At 40.9% G+C, this 15,491-nt stretch overlaps 1 protein-coding gene and 1 long non-coding RNA gene across 6 annotated transcripts in view; both read right to left on the reverse strand.

Annotated features, from left to right (window-relative positions):
- The window catches only part of CUX1 (cut like homeobox 1), a 320,620-nt gene that overhangs the window by 143,047 nt on the left and 162,082 nt on the right, over positions 1–15,491 (reverse strand). The gene's annotated exons all lie outside the window — the stretch shown is intronic.
- LOC146058741 (uncharacterized) lies at positions 850–1,258 on the reverse strand. Its single transcript, XR_014469931.1, has 2 exons — positions 1,196–1,258; positions 850–1,054 (listed from the first exon to the last, which is right to left on the reverse strand). It is a non-coding gene; the product is annotated as an uncharacterized LOC146058741 (long non-coding RNA).

Raw genomic sequence — 15,491 nt, forward strand, 5'->3', positions numbered from 1 at the left:
TCAGATGTCTCACTTTATTAATATATTTTTCCTTCTCATAATATATTTTTTTATTTGCCTCTACTACATAGCATTACGAATATTAGATTCACTGTTGACATCTTTCTTTATGGTCTCCTGTTAGCCACAACGCTATTCCCATTACATTAACTTTCCCAATATGCAGATCAATCTTTTATAATGGTTTATCATCCTCTTACCAACACCATTGTTCATAACTTTCCTCTATTATTCAATTCACCCTGCCTTTCCCATAAACTTCTTCCTTTTTGTCTCTTCCCCCTATTTATTTTCCACTTTCCTTTTCCTTATTACAGATGCCACATTCCATAACTTTCACTATTCCTCATGCTCATTTACCCCCTTTATCTTTCACTGGATAACAGGACACATCCTTACGTCATGCCTGAAGCTCGGTACACACTAGACAATTATTGGGCCAATTTGGCAATAATCGTGCTCAGCCTACTTTATTGTATAGTGCAGGGGTTCCCAACCACAGTCCTCAAGGCACAGCAACTGCACAGTTTTTAAGGAAAGTCAGACTTGAACATAGATGGCTTAATTATTACTTCAGTTATTTTGATTTAACCATCTAAGCTCAAGCAAAAGGTACCACTGGACTGTTGGTGTGTAGTATGTATGAATACAAGTCGGGTCTCCCTTATGTATTAAAAAAAAAATATATATATATATATATATATATATATATATATATATATATATATATATATATATATATATATATATATATATATATATATATATATATATATATATATATATATAGAGAGAGAAAAGGGGTTTTCAGGGTGCGCTAGGACCTTTCAATTATTTAAGACAGTATGGTTTAAAATAGGAAAAATTTAATAAACATTTGCTCACAGAGCATAGCAGTATAAACAAAGGTCGAATTGATACACTTTACAATGTATAAAATGACATAAACACAATTCAGGTCAACAGTCGAAATGCGCCCAATAGGCCCAACGCGTTTCGTCGTGAACACGACTTCCTCAGGGGCACAATACAACAGTAGGCAACGATGGTCACACTGTGAATTACAGTAAATACAAATAAATACAATGTCCATAAATTGGATAAAAACAAATAATAAGAAGAGGGTAATAGGTTGAGCAGGTGTAAGAAAAGGGAGAAGGAAAACGATTAAATATTGGTCCTTTGGATCACATACCAGTCAATGGTTTAGGGTTTGGACACCAACCAAATATAGAAATTTCACAAAGAGGAGATGTCCTTAGGTGAAATTTCTATATTTGGTTGGTGTCCAAACCCTAAACCATTGACTGGTATGTGATCCAAAGGACCAATATTTAATCGTTTTCCTTCTCCCTTTTCTTACACCTGCTCAACCTATTACCCTCTTCTTATTATTTGTTTTTATCCAATTTATGGACATTGTATTTATTTGTATTTACTGTAATTCACAGTGTGACCATCGTTGCCTACTGTTGTATTGTGCCCCTGAGGAAGTCGTGTTCACGACGAAACGCGTTGGGCCTATTGGGCGCATTTCGACTGTTGACCTGAATTGTGTTTATGTCATTTTATACATTGTAAAGTGTATCAATTCGACCTTTGTTTATACTGCTATGCTCTGTGAGCAAATGTTTATTAAATTTTTCCTATTTTAAACCATACTGTCTTAAATAATTGAAAGGTCCTAGCGCACCCTGAAAACCCCTTTTCTCTCTATTTCTATACTGGGTCCTACCTAACAGGGGACCCCCTCAGGGTTGCTGCTTAACTAAATTCACTGAGCGCATTGTGTGGCCTTCTTTTTCTCGATATATATATATATATATATACACACATATACACACAATATATATATATATATATATATTTTTATTTTAAAAAAAAGTGGGTTTTTTTTAGAATATTTTTGTTTTTTTTGTTGTTTTTCCCCCCTCGCCCCTTTTTTTCCCCATACTTACCTTGTCCCCTGACGTTCACAGTGGCCCCCAGGATCCTCTTCAGCAGCATCTCAAGCGTTCATATTGTGAATGCGTGTCGCACTCGCGCAATGCACCCCTGGGACCGGAGATGCCGCCGGGGGACACCGTGGATGACCGGGGACCATCTGGGCACCACAGGGGACCAGGTAAGTATGGAAAAAAATATATAATCCAAAATCCGAAAAAATCCCTTATCCAAAAATGCTTGTGGTCCCGAGCATTTCGGATAAGGAATACTCAACCTGTAATAGTTTTGGTGCTTTGCAAATAAACCTGTAGAAATTATGGTCACAAACACACTCCTTCGATAATTGGATTGGCCAGCCAAGACAGAAATTCTTGGCTTACCCCAAAATCATGCAGTGTGTGGACAATCTTCATAATTGCTCAGATTTTCTGTGAATATTTGAATCCTTCTAGTCTGGGTTTAGAAGAAAATTGGTTGTGTGACAAAAAACAAACCACTTATTAGGGTCTACGATTTGCCAAATGGGATGACCAAGAATTAGACAGTGTGTACATAATTTTATTCTTCCTCATATTCTGACAGCAAATACCACGGTCTAGCAAACTGCTCCTCCTCACTTACTACCTATGGATTCTTTGCTAATGGAGATTCAAAACCTGGACAACACACTAAGGAACGGTAAGCCAAAATACTTTATAGTTTAGCCAGGTGGAAGATACCATATCGGTATTGGCTATATATAATTACTCCTACAAGATAAATAGTGCACCTACTACTGTCGGTTCAAAATATCAGACATTGAAGACCAAACCATAAAATTTTTTTTAATGTAATATAGAACTGTGGTTACCCGTTTTAGCATCCAGAGTGGTAAACCTGTAAAATACTATTTAATGTATTTACCTAGAATGACCATAACCATTTACACCAAATGAATGATCAATAATTTATTAACTTGCAAAGAGATGAAAAAAGTTTATTTACATATTTGGCAGCTCTAGAATTAATGCAAACGGAGACTCCTATTTGTATACTTTCCGTAAAAACATTAAAAACAACAGATACTTCCCACAATGATGAGCACCAATATGGACAAAACGATAACAGTTAAGACCGAGTCTCAGGACTGGTACATTTCATGCTCTGAATCACATTGGTTTAAGCCAGTGGTGGGGAACCTCAGGCCCGGGGGCCATATGCGGCCCCCGTAACCGGTCTGAGAGGCCCTCCAACCCACCCGGCGGCTTTGCCGGGAGTCGAGTACAGGGGACTTCTTGTGAGAGCAACCGGAGACTGTCAGTCCTATTCAGTGGCAGCCGCTGGAGCGTGGGATGGCTGCAGCAGCACAAATTGTAAGAGACATTTTTACATATGGCCCCCAAAGGATTTTTCCACCATACAACTGGCCCTTGGCACAAAAAAGGATCCCCACCCCTGGTTTGAGCACGGCCATATGTAAGTAACCAAACTGTAGCACAATATAAAAAGGAATAATACTTAAATACAGGTTATTTTATAAAGCAGAACAATGTCTGATGTGCAGTGCAAAACCAATTCTGTTCTGGATTCAGCCTTCATTTATGCCAGTGCCAATAGATTTCCAGAAAAATTAAATGCAAAATGCCGTCACTTGCAGACAAGTAGAAGTTGCAGAGGATGAGATAAAGGAATGGGAGTGGCACTTTTTAGGGGACTAGAACTTCACGGATATGAATGTGGACATTAAAATAGAACAGTATCTGAGCAATGGAAGATTGGGGGGGGGGGGGGGCCCTCATAACGAGAGAGGGGAAAGATGATACACATACACAGAGTGTGGCAGATAGTAATTAATGCAGCCACCGGAGGAAGTCTGATCCACTACCAATTTCCGCTTTGTAAATAATTACCACCTTCTATATGGAAGCCAACACCAATATTTCTTCATTTTTTATTTTTACAGATCCTAAGTATCACAAGTTTTCAATTTCATACCTGAATTAATTTTCTGCATCCCCCCTACCTGACCATCATCATTAAAGGTATCATGTTTCATAGTAAGCAAAAACATGCTACATTACAAAATAAAAGTTATATATTTTTCTTCCAATTGTGTTTTCATAGTTACAGTGACAAGCTGTCAGTTTTCCTTACACTTCATTTAAGGAATAAGTTACTTGTCAAGAACTACGAATACTGTGCTAAAGGCAATTTATGCATTTACCTAGATGCATTTAGCAGAGTTTGGGAAATCTGCAAGAACTTTATACTGGAAATAACTGCACTAAACCTCTCCGAGGTCACATGCCTGCCAGTGATTAAACTTGCTCACTCAGTTATTCATTAAAAAGCCTGATATGGTGATCCAGTCTGCTTCTATAATGTATTTGTGCAGCAGAGTAAAACAATACTTTATTAAGTATACACGACTGCTGCATGCAGAGTTTCTTGTGTAACCCTCTTTTCTGACGGCGAGACTCAGCGTGGTGAACGAGTGGTGGCAGGGTCGCCAATAGGGGGGTGCTGTGGGTACAGCTGGCCCAGGCCTCTGAAAGGGCCCGGGCAGCTAGTTTTGCCTCCCCCCCCCCCCCGACTGCCTCCGCTGTGCTGCACTCAGTGCGCTGAACAAAGTAGGTACTGGAGAGCAGGCTTATTCAACCCATGATGCCGGTGGCCAATTAAAATGCTGCACCGGCTTTTGAGCCAATCAGAGCTTGTGTGCCGGCAGCAAATCAGAGTGGCTACCAGTATGTGAGCTCTGATTGGCTCACTAGCTGGTGCTGCATTTTAATTGTCTGCCAGCATCCTGAGTTGAAGAAGACTGCAGCTCAGCGGAAGAGGAGATGGGGGAGCAGGAGCCGGGTTACGGTAAGTCAAGTGAGGAGGGGGAACCCCGGATGGAAATGAGTCCCGGGCCCCAAATTTCCTGATGGCAGCCCGGAGTGGTAGGTTTACCAAACTAGATCTTGTATTTTCGAATACCCTGTATTATAACATAGGAGAACTTGTGAATATTCAACTTTCAGTTTATTACTGAGCAAGTTGCGGAGAAAAAGCGTCGCAACTTGTGTTCATGCCCAGCTCTGAATAAAGTCCTAAATGTTCTGATCTATTATCTTCTTGTATGTGTGAGTATACAAACATCTGAGGTAGGGAATGAAGGAACAATAGAATGCTAATGCATAACTCAGTTTAAGGCACAAAGGAAATGTGTAGCACTGGAATGCAAAAATAAGGTGATGCGAGCAATGTTTTGCAAAGAGTTCATATAATGGAGTTGCGGACGTCAATCTTCGAGAGAACATATGTTACAAATATATCATTGATGTGTCACTTTTGCTTGTCATTTGAACAGATTCATTTACATGTCAGATTTAAATCCTTTGTATCTCTATAATGTAATGGTTTCTAAACGGTGTACAGTGGAACCCTGGCGGTATATCAGTACACCTGCAAGGTTGCCTTGAGTTGGTGGTCCAAAACCAATTCAAGGTATTTATGGTCAATGTAATAGGCAAAACCTGTGCGGATATCTGCCAATCTTAAAACAGGTGGACAAACAGAAGCAAATCTTGTCCATCACCACAAAATGTAATCTGAGGATGACCAATAAACACAAACTATATTTTTTAAATTTCTCGATAAGAAACTTTTGGCCTTGGGGCACCAGGAAACAAAAATTATACTCTATGGCGCCGTGATTAAAAAAAAGTTTGCCATAACGGTTCACATACAAACTAATCCCATATATAGGGTTCAGGTTTATATACCCCCCCCCCCCACAACCCTCCCTTCCTGAAGCATAACCCTAACTCTCCTCTACTGAAACTTAACTCTAAATTAATTAGCTTTTTTTATTACATACATTAAAAATAATGCATGCTATGTGACTACTCTTTGGCTCTAATATGTGTAAATCTTATAAACTGTCACCGCCCCACAACGTGGTTTTACCCCGATTGCACCTTTAAGTGGAAGTATTCCCAACTCCTGTCTGGGTTTAATTGTAAGGGAACAGTTTAGCCATCCCCCCTAGTGATCTAGTTTTCTCACAACATATACAATACACACAAACATACATCATATAGAAAAAGCAGGAGTCTTATACTGTACACGTAACAAAAAGCCTTTGCTTTGTATTAACTAGGCTGAGAACAATGTAAGATTTCAGAAGCAATTTCTCTGTAGAACATTCAGCCTACCGCTTGTTACATTAGATTATAAAATCTCTGATGATGGAAACCCCCAGGCGCCTTATATTTTTTGCCTACTACTGTAATTTAGCAATGACACAGCTTTTAAATACCAGCGGGTAAAGAGGCGTCTAATGCAATAGAGATAAGTGTATACATCTGCAGAGTTAAACTACATAAAGAATTTTAACAATTACTTTTTGATGGACCTGTCAAATCAATGTTATTCCTTATATACAGTATTTAACTTGCAATGTACATATATAATACCTTATTGGTGGCTATAAGTACTAACCATAACATACCCTGTGTAGAACATCAACTACAATACTCACCACACTTTTATTCATAAGGTTTATTGCAATTTTGCCCCCCCCCCCCCCCCCCCCCGTATCCCATAACAATCACGTTACCATGACAAATAATTCATTGTAAACGATTAAAGTTTCCAATTCAAAACTGAATTTTTGGTTCTCCAATTAAAAAGGCATTAACATGATGAATGTAAAGATCTTCAGGTTACCTGGAGAAGTGGCTATAAAGTTAACAAAAGATGAAATTACTCTGCAAATAGTACCAAGGATACAGTCAGTAACTCTATGCTATGGCAGTTTAAGAGTCACTACTGCATAAAGGCATGTAACTAAATATCCCAGCTCTACATCTAAGTAACCGCAGAAAGTGATTACAAAAAATCATATAAATTCATGCTCCAAAAAAAAAAAAAAAATCTATAATGTCTCTTTTTTTTTCATATGGAAAGGATTACCAAAATGTCATCACTTCTTATTGCTATTTCCAGATTTGCTTACGTTTATGATTTGGGGGCCTGGTACTCCTATAATATTACATTTTGTACTAACTTCATTACAAATAAGCTTTCAGTCAACTTTGTAAAAAAAAACAACAACTTCAAAACATATAATTTATTGAAAATATAAAACTAATTAATAGAAGTTAATATATGCATGGGGGAGTATAATTTATAAATCCGGCACTCACACTCACCTAGTCATTGGTGGGGGTGCCCAAAGGTACACAGCTAGTGCTGTGTCCACAAATAAGTCCCCCCAAAAAAACACAAAGTAGAGAAAGAGCACTCACCCAAACAGTAAATACTTTGAAAAAAAAAGTCACTTGTTTAATTCATTATTGATATGCAGCAACAAGAAAAAATACTGAACCTGTGAGGTTCGTCCCCAACGTTTCGGTCCTATAGCAAGGACCTTGGTCATGGGATGGACAACTCAATGCAAGACCGGCAACAGGGACATGAAACTTCAATAACCACCAAATCAGACTGTCCTGGCTGGACTGGAGCCTGGCATACATGCTCCCGCCGGAACATGTAGGTTTGGCTTTATAAGCAACGACCTTTACGACCAGCGGCCAGGGGTGTTGTCACTGAACGGTACTGGTAACCAATATCGTTCATATCGCGCTACTTTGTCCAGCGGCACTGCTGATAAAGTTAACTATATCGGTAGTGCTCCTAGTCATCTAGGGTGTCATTTAATGAGATGCAAAAATGTGATTTGTACGATTTTAGTCAAAAAAAAGTCCGAAATCGCACTTTTTCCCGAATTCACATATTTAATGAGATGCGAAAAACGGCAAAAACCGCGTTGCAGACCAGGTTCTGACAGGCGAATTGGCCAGAACCCTGCACAGATCATTGAGATCTGTGCATGGTCCGGTCTTAAAAAATGTGTTAAAAGTATTTTTTAAATGGCGTGGGGTCCCCCCTCCTGAGAATAACCAGCCCCGGGGTCATTGAGCCAGACCTGGTTCCAAAAACACGAAGGAGGACAAAAAGCGTAGGGGTCCCCCGTATTTCTGAAACCAGCCCCGGACTCTTGGACTGGTCCTGGTTCCAAAAATGCGGGGGACAAAAAAATCTGGGGGTCCCCCGTGTTTTGAAACCAGTACCGGGCTCCAACAGCCCGCGGTGTCATGCCACAGCCAGGGGACACTTTTTACATCAGCCGGGTAAGGAAGGAGGCGGAGCAGCTGAGGACCTGCTGACACATCGCCAGTGCAATGCAAAAGGCAGCTCTTAACGCAAGAGCTGTTCTTTGTGATAATAATCACATATGTTAGTGCATATGCGATTATTATCTTTGTGGTATATAGTATCACAGGGTCCCCCAGTATATTGTGTCACAAGGAACCCCAGTATATAGTGTCATAGTGACCCCCAGTATATATATAGTGTCACAGGGACCCCAGTATGAGTATACAGTGAGCCATCTGTCCCTCACACATGTCCCAGTTGGCCCCTAGCCGAGTCCAGCTGAGGCATTTTAATCCACACATCTGCCCCAGGCAGGGTCAGTGTTACTCCGCCATATACCATAGCACTGGGCTACAGCAGCAGGACCTGAGAGGTTGCTGCGTTTGGACACCATGTCTCAGACACCTGGAAGGCTGTGGAGAGAGGAAGTTTCAAGTCCTCTGCATCCCCAAATCCCGGAGGTGCCGCCATCCCCACCCGCAGCCCAGCAAATCTCAATAGTCTGCGGCCACAGGACAGAGCGCAGAAGCAGGGGGCTGGACTGCTCTGTGCCTGGAGACCTCCATTGAGGTGGCAGCAGACCCTAGCCGGCGGTTGTCATGGTAACTGGCTGGGGTTGGGGGCACGGCAGCAGCAGCACCCTAGTCCCAGGCAGCAGGAGGCCAGTGATCCCACTACAGGAGGCTGTGTATTAGGTGTGACAGAGCTTGACTAGCTGGGATGGAGACCGTGGACCCGCTCATTCAATATGAACTGCACCAGGTCACCGCTCATTAGATATGCACGGGCGGGACACACTCAGGTAGCAGTGAGCCTGGAGCCCTTGCATATGTACTGAGCGGGGACCCGGCGCAGCATACAATTTGCGGGTAATTGTCCCACCACCGTTTGCTCAGAAAACATCGGGAGGCAATGGAGTCAGTGCTTCCTTTAATGCTGGTGCCCGTCAGCAGATGACTCCATTGCAATAGCAGGAGGGGCAAAAACATTTTTTTTGTGTGTTTTTACTGCCCCCCCTCCTGATATACAAACAAAATCTGGTTAGGCTGATCAATGGGTAAGAGACGTACATGAAGTAAGTGATACATAAATTACAGATGAACAAGTCATCTGAAGAGGAATAGAGGCATATAGGATGTGCTATAAAAGAAATAAATCTGCCCCTACGGAAAAATATATGCATGATGATTAATCTAATTTTACGCATACCATTCTTAACATCCCATGCTTTGATCACTAACACTACAGGTATGAAGTTGCTTGGATCAGAGCAGAAAAAAAAAACATCAGGCTGTTTGCGAAAAGCTACACAACAGCAGTTGCTTTGGTGACAGCATCGGCCTATGATGTATAGCAGACTGTGTTTTTTTAAAACCAGGGGTCTGAAACTCTACCACTGCAATATTACAATAAATATTACCATGTAACGGTTTACAAAAACACCACATAGGTGCAGCAAATCACAGGCCAAAAAAAGTAAACGTTATCTTTCAATCAGCAGGCACTTCCGTGGATGCTTCTCATTGGTGCTCCAAGGGTTAACCCCGAAATGATGTAGAACGCCCCAGGCCCGAGCTCTGCTCATCAGAGCATTAAATCTGAAAGCTCAAGAGAACAGAGCAGTCGAGCTGCAAGGGCTGCGTTATGAAGTTCTGCATTAAAAATTCATATCGCAGGCTCTCCACAGTCCCCTCGTCTGGCTGAATGGAGAGCTAGCGGGGGAAATATTACACACCCCACTGTCTTTCTGGCGATTGGAAACATTCCTCAGCAAACAGCACCTCAGGAAGAGAACGAAAGGGCAAACAAACCGTGAAACAAATCAATGAGTTCAATTATCTCTCCTCTCTCTCGTAAAAGGAAACTTTTGATTTTGAAGCTGTTTCATCAAATCTATTTTTAATGACAGCTCATGACATGAAGACCTCAGCCCCTAAACGTGTGTCTGGTTGCTTGGAAAAGAATAGATTTGTCACGGGGTTCTATTCATTATGGCAAACTGCCACCAAGACTATGATAGCAATGCAAACCCAAGCAAAAGGAATAAGAAATAAAAGAAATTAGGTAGATAATGCCATGCCTTCCATAAATGGTACCAACCAATACTGTCTGCACACAGTATGGGTATGGGATTCAGATGTGGTTGGAGTTGCCATCACTGCTACTTCTTTGGAATAAGCAGTAATCGCGCTGTATGGTGATGCAGAAGGTGGCGTCTATTACAAGCAGACACCTATTGCTGTAGTAATGATCCGACTTGCCTCCTAGGACACATCATCGGATGATTCAGGCACCATTGAGAGCCAAACAAGGCACCCATTACACAGGCCAGGAAATCCCCATCCTATAATGGAGATTGACCTGACTTCTTCTCACAGCGGCAACACATCGACAAATTTAACAGACGTCACACATAGGGTGGCCAATTCTGGGATCGGTGGGATCCCGTGATTTGACATCAAAATGTCCGGGATTTCAATCCCAGGATTTCGAGATTAGACTGCGCATGCACAGTCTAATGCCGGGCAGCGTCTGAGAACCCGCTCAGATGCTGCCTGGCTGTTCCCAACCCAGCATGTGGCCTGCACATCGCAATTCGCTCATAGGTCATGCTGCGCAGGCCACAGCGCTGCACCACCAGCGCCGGAACCTGCTCGTCGCCAGCCCTCTACCAGCCACACACGTTATACCCACCGCCTGCCTCCACACCGCTGCTGCCTGCCCCCCTCCCCAAAGTAAGTAAGGGAGGGGCACAGGGGCAATTTTCTTTTAGGGATGCCAATCCTGGGAATGCGCATTTTTCAATCCCAATTCCCAGGATTTAAAAATTGCCCCGGGATTGTCATCCCTAGTCACATACACACACCAGCAGCAGACTGTCAATCACTGGCAACCTGATGCCACTGTCTCCTATCTTGCGGAACCTCTTTGCGCTCATGCAGAATGGGCCCTCCACAAGCACAAAGTACCGGTACATGGCAATGATGACCGCATGACCGACCTGACTTATGCCCTATAGTTACAACGACAGAGGGAGATTGTAAAAAACACAGGAAAACAGGACAGAAAGTGTGGCCCCAGAGATGGGCTTCTATGAACTGAAATGGCCATTACACGAATCACAGGTATAGATATGGCCATTGGCAAGCTTCTAGTTACCAGTTATCTACTGTGGGTCCCAGCTACATGACAGGCTTCAAACAATGGACTCTCCTATGCAAGAATCGATGGGGAGGTATGTGATGCCATCGTATGGACTTAGAACAGTCATAGAACATAAGGTTCAAACAGAAATAATTTTAAATTAGATGTGCAAAAAGTCACATGCAAATCCAAATCCATTCTAAATAAATCCTGCCCAAAGAACTACAGAAAGCCTGGGCTATCTTTTTTTTTTTTAACCCTTTGAGTTACAAGTGGATTTTGCATATCTCTCACAGATGTTGGCACTCAATGGGGTAAATCTATATATTGAGAAGTACAGCCATCAGTACAGGTATATCCGATGCATAATAGGACAGTCCAAATAACAGATTGACATTTCCAAAGCTATGCATTATGACTTTGACATCTACTGTGACTGTAAAACTTGTTTTGTGGTAGCTCATGACGGTAAGGAGGGGAGGGCAGTTCAAGGGATGGGATTTATGAAGAAATGTATTATCACCGTAGAGAATGAAAGATCAAGGTCAGACCTGTGACTAGACGACCTGAGAAGTTTCACGAAGACATCTTTGTTTCTATTTTTTTTTTTATAGAAAGCTAACCAACATTCTATAGAGTGAATATGAACAACCAATAATCTTCTAGCTAGCATTAATGAAGTACATTCTATAAAATAAGTGGAAGAGGATTGGTTGCTTATCCAATCTTTTTCTTTTTGGGGGGGGGGGGGGGGGGGGGTATTTTCTATAAGCGATGAGATGGGCGCCATTTCAGTCGCCGCCTCCGGCAGCACAATGTCTAGGCACACCCATAATTAGAGTGAATATACACTGAGATTCTTCAATGTGTACAATGTGCAGTGCATGCATTCCCCGTATCTGCTTTAAATAAAAAGTGCTCTCATTTGTAAAGCCTGTTCTTAGTGTAATTGCAAGTTACTTTATAGTTCTAAACACATGCTTTGGATGTTCATGACTCATTAACTGAACAGGAAATCGGAAACTTTAATTACAAATTAACTTTTATTATAGACTCAGCATAATACCACATGTAACAACCATAAAACCACTGTCTTTTATACTCGTTCCAGGAATGCAGTCACCAGTTCAATATAAGCGTGCACAACAAAAACATTGGTTTTGTTTTCTTTTTTGATTATTCTTTAACACCAAATGGCTATATAGGAAACTTGTACTTTCAGCAAAAAAATCCAGAAACCGTAGATGACGCAACACTTTTTTTACACTAAATGTTTATAAATAAAATAAAAAGAAACTAAAATTGCATGGGGTTGAGCTTACTGTTTCAGTGTTCACTGTTTTGGTATCATGTCTGAGACTAAAATGTTACAACCCCACTCCTATAATTCACATAAATAATTTATATGCGGTAGACAAATATTTTTTAATAAGAAAGCCACTCATCCCTTATTATTTATTATATTTTTATTGAGCAGCATGACCCTCAGTACGAGATAGACTGTTCAGCGCAGTCTATTTCTACTATTTATACTTTTCAATTCCAACAGACGCGGCCTAACACGTTGTGATTTGAACTAACTAGCTCTAGATTTTGACTACATAGTCAAAATCGATAGCCAAAATCACACAGTGTGCACACACCTTAAGGTGCTAGAGTTTGGAAAACACTGCTCTATGGATTACCATTGGCTTAAAAAAGCTTAGGCAGCTTTTTTTTCTGAACCAATATTTATGATAATGCTTATCCTGTGTATCTAAACACAACCAAACACAAAGGTTGAAAAAAAGTCTGGTAATGTATGGGGGCAAATGACAATTGACCATTTGCTCCAAATTTATGGAAAACCGTCAAAAATCGTCATTCAGCCAAATGGATTTAAACACTTTGTCTTATTGACCTTTTTTGTTTGTTTTTTCAGTGTTCACCAATTGTCATTTGCTCCCATATAGCCGTGGGCGAGCGGAGACAGCGAGCAGGGCTTCCTGCTCGCTGTCACCACTCGCCCTGTCAGTATTCAACTCATCCCCCTCATACGCCAATTCCCCCTCGCTACGTTTTTTGAGCGAGGGGGATTTGGCGTATTCGGCTGCAGAAGCAGCGAGACTCGCGGCTAAATACAGGGGTTCGCTGCATTAGCATTAGCCATGTTTATAGCACAGCTTTTTATGGTAGCATACAAGGAGTTAATGATTAATTATAAAGGAAATAGACATGCAGAAGCTCGCTTATTATCCCCATGGATTGATTATTTACTCAAAGATTTATTACAGAGAGAGTAAATCAGCCATTTTTATCCCCAAGTTATAAGTTTCAGCAGGCCCTCAAGTATCAAAGCAATACTACATCTGTAACTTATGAAATAAGTAACATAGCATGAAACAATGGCATAGGTACAGACCCTATATTGATCATTATTCTCCTTCTGACAATCATGTATTGTGAAAGAGTTTTATTTAAAAAAAAATTCTGCATAGCATCATAAACTTCCATGGAAAACACTGCCACATGGTATTTGCAATGTCTTTCTGAGCTCAATCGGACATTCCCCCTCTCAGCTATCATCACATGACATGTAGTCTATGTCCGTTTAGCAGACTCTTGTATCTGTCAGCCATATTTGCTCGCTCTCCAGAGTGAATTTGAAAGAAGATAATGAATTGTAGGATGACCGCTTAAAAAAACCCCGCAATAAACTGCATACGTAAAATGTACTCAACTTGTTACTTAAAGTAAAAGGTAACTTATGTGAGATTACCGTTTTGACAAGCCCAGTAATGTGATATCTTTACAATGAGCTACTGTAGCTGCTTGTCTTAACATATTTTTATTTTTCCCCATGTAGGAATGTTTCCAGAGGGGAGATGCAGACAGTGACTGTGGTGAAAAATGGGATCGATGAGGTACCCTACCACCCCCTGGAGTCTGTGGGATATTCCTTCATCTCCTGGATGATTCGGCAGAGTAGGCAATTATGAGTATGCTTACGTCAAGCAAGCAAGTATAAACCCACTTATGTTACAAGTGACTCATCACCTACGCACAAGGGATGCAGTTTTGTGAGAAGAACTATCTTATTTCGCTCCTCGTGGCATCACTGAGACATCCGGAACTTATTAGTGTCTTATTGATTTCAACAATTTACAGTAAAATTAATAGGCTGCATTTTCATGAATATTGATTGAGCCCATAAAAAGTCTACTGCCACCTGTTGTAGCTCACAGATAAGCAAAGCTTCATAAAAACACTTCATATCTTGTCAGTTTAAATTTTAAAAACGTCGTTTCCTTTGTAAATCATCTGACAGGTCATTGGAAAAGAATTCTGAAATTATTAATTTTTTTTTTCTACAATATGAAGTACAGATCCCACTGAAAACTCTGCTTAGCATCTGTCTTAAAAAAAATGCATTAATAAACATGAAGAACACTTTTACCTCCCACTCTCAAAGACAGAATAAAACAAAGACCAGCTGTATTCATCAATGGATCCTTGTTCTAAGCATAAAGGCTAATTACATTTTATTTTGAGCCTACACATGGAAAACTTTACAGTTGCCATAAGTGGCTTTCTGATATTCCATCCGACACACTGGCAATATTGCACAGAGACAGAGAGAGAAAAATCCCTGGATTAGTAACACTTTCCATACCTGTTATTACATTAAAATGCTCCATAAACATAAGGGACATTTTACCAATGGCTTTAAAAAAATATGTACAATATGTGCAGCGCTTGCTAGGTTGCTGTTCAATGTAATAATAGTGTGCAGAACACTGTAAATAAATTTTGTTATATGTAAACCAATTATGCCACCAATACTTTATGGGCACTCATACTGTTCAGCAGACTGTGTCAAACACAAGCCACAGAGATAATTCCTGGAAAGTACTCAGAATATCTCAGGATAAAAAGCAAACAACCTCTACAGAAGAGAAAAATCAATGTCCAACTTGCAGTCAACAGATTTAAATTTAATTTTATATACATATACCAGGGTTGCCGACTTTCAACAAATCCTCTCCGGGAGAAGCACGGAGAGGAATCTTGCATTACGAGTTTTGGGGGCGGGGCTTAACTGTGATGTCATTAAGCCCCGCCCCAATTACAGCAAATAGCCGAAAGAAGTGATATCCATGGAGGAGGCGGGGCTAAAATGACACGATTGTGCCGTTTTAGCTCCGCCCCCTCCCCTGAGACCCGTGGATTGCGGC

The sequence above is a fragment of the Crinia signifera genome, chromosome 2 (assembly GCF_055691185.1).
Source record: "Crinia signifera chromosome 2, ASM5569118v1, whole genome shotgun sequence".
NCBI classification, from domain to species: domain Eukaryota; kingdom Metazoa; phylum Chordata; class Amphibia; order Anura; family Myobatrachidae; genus Crinia; species Crinia signifera.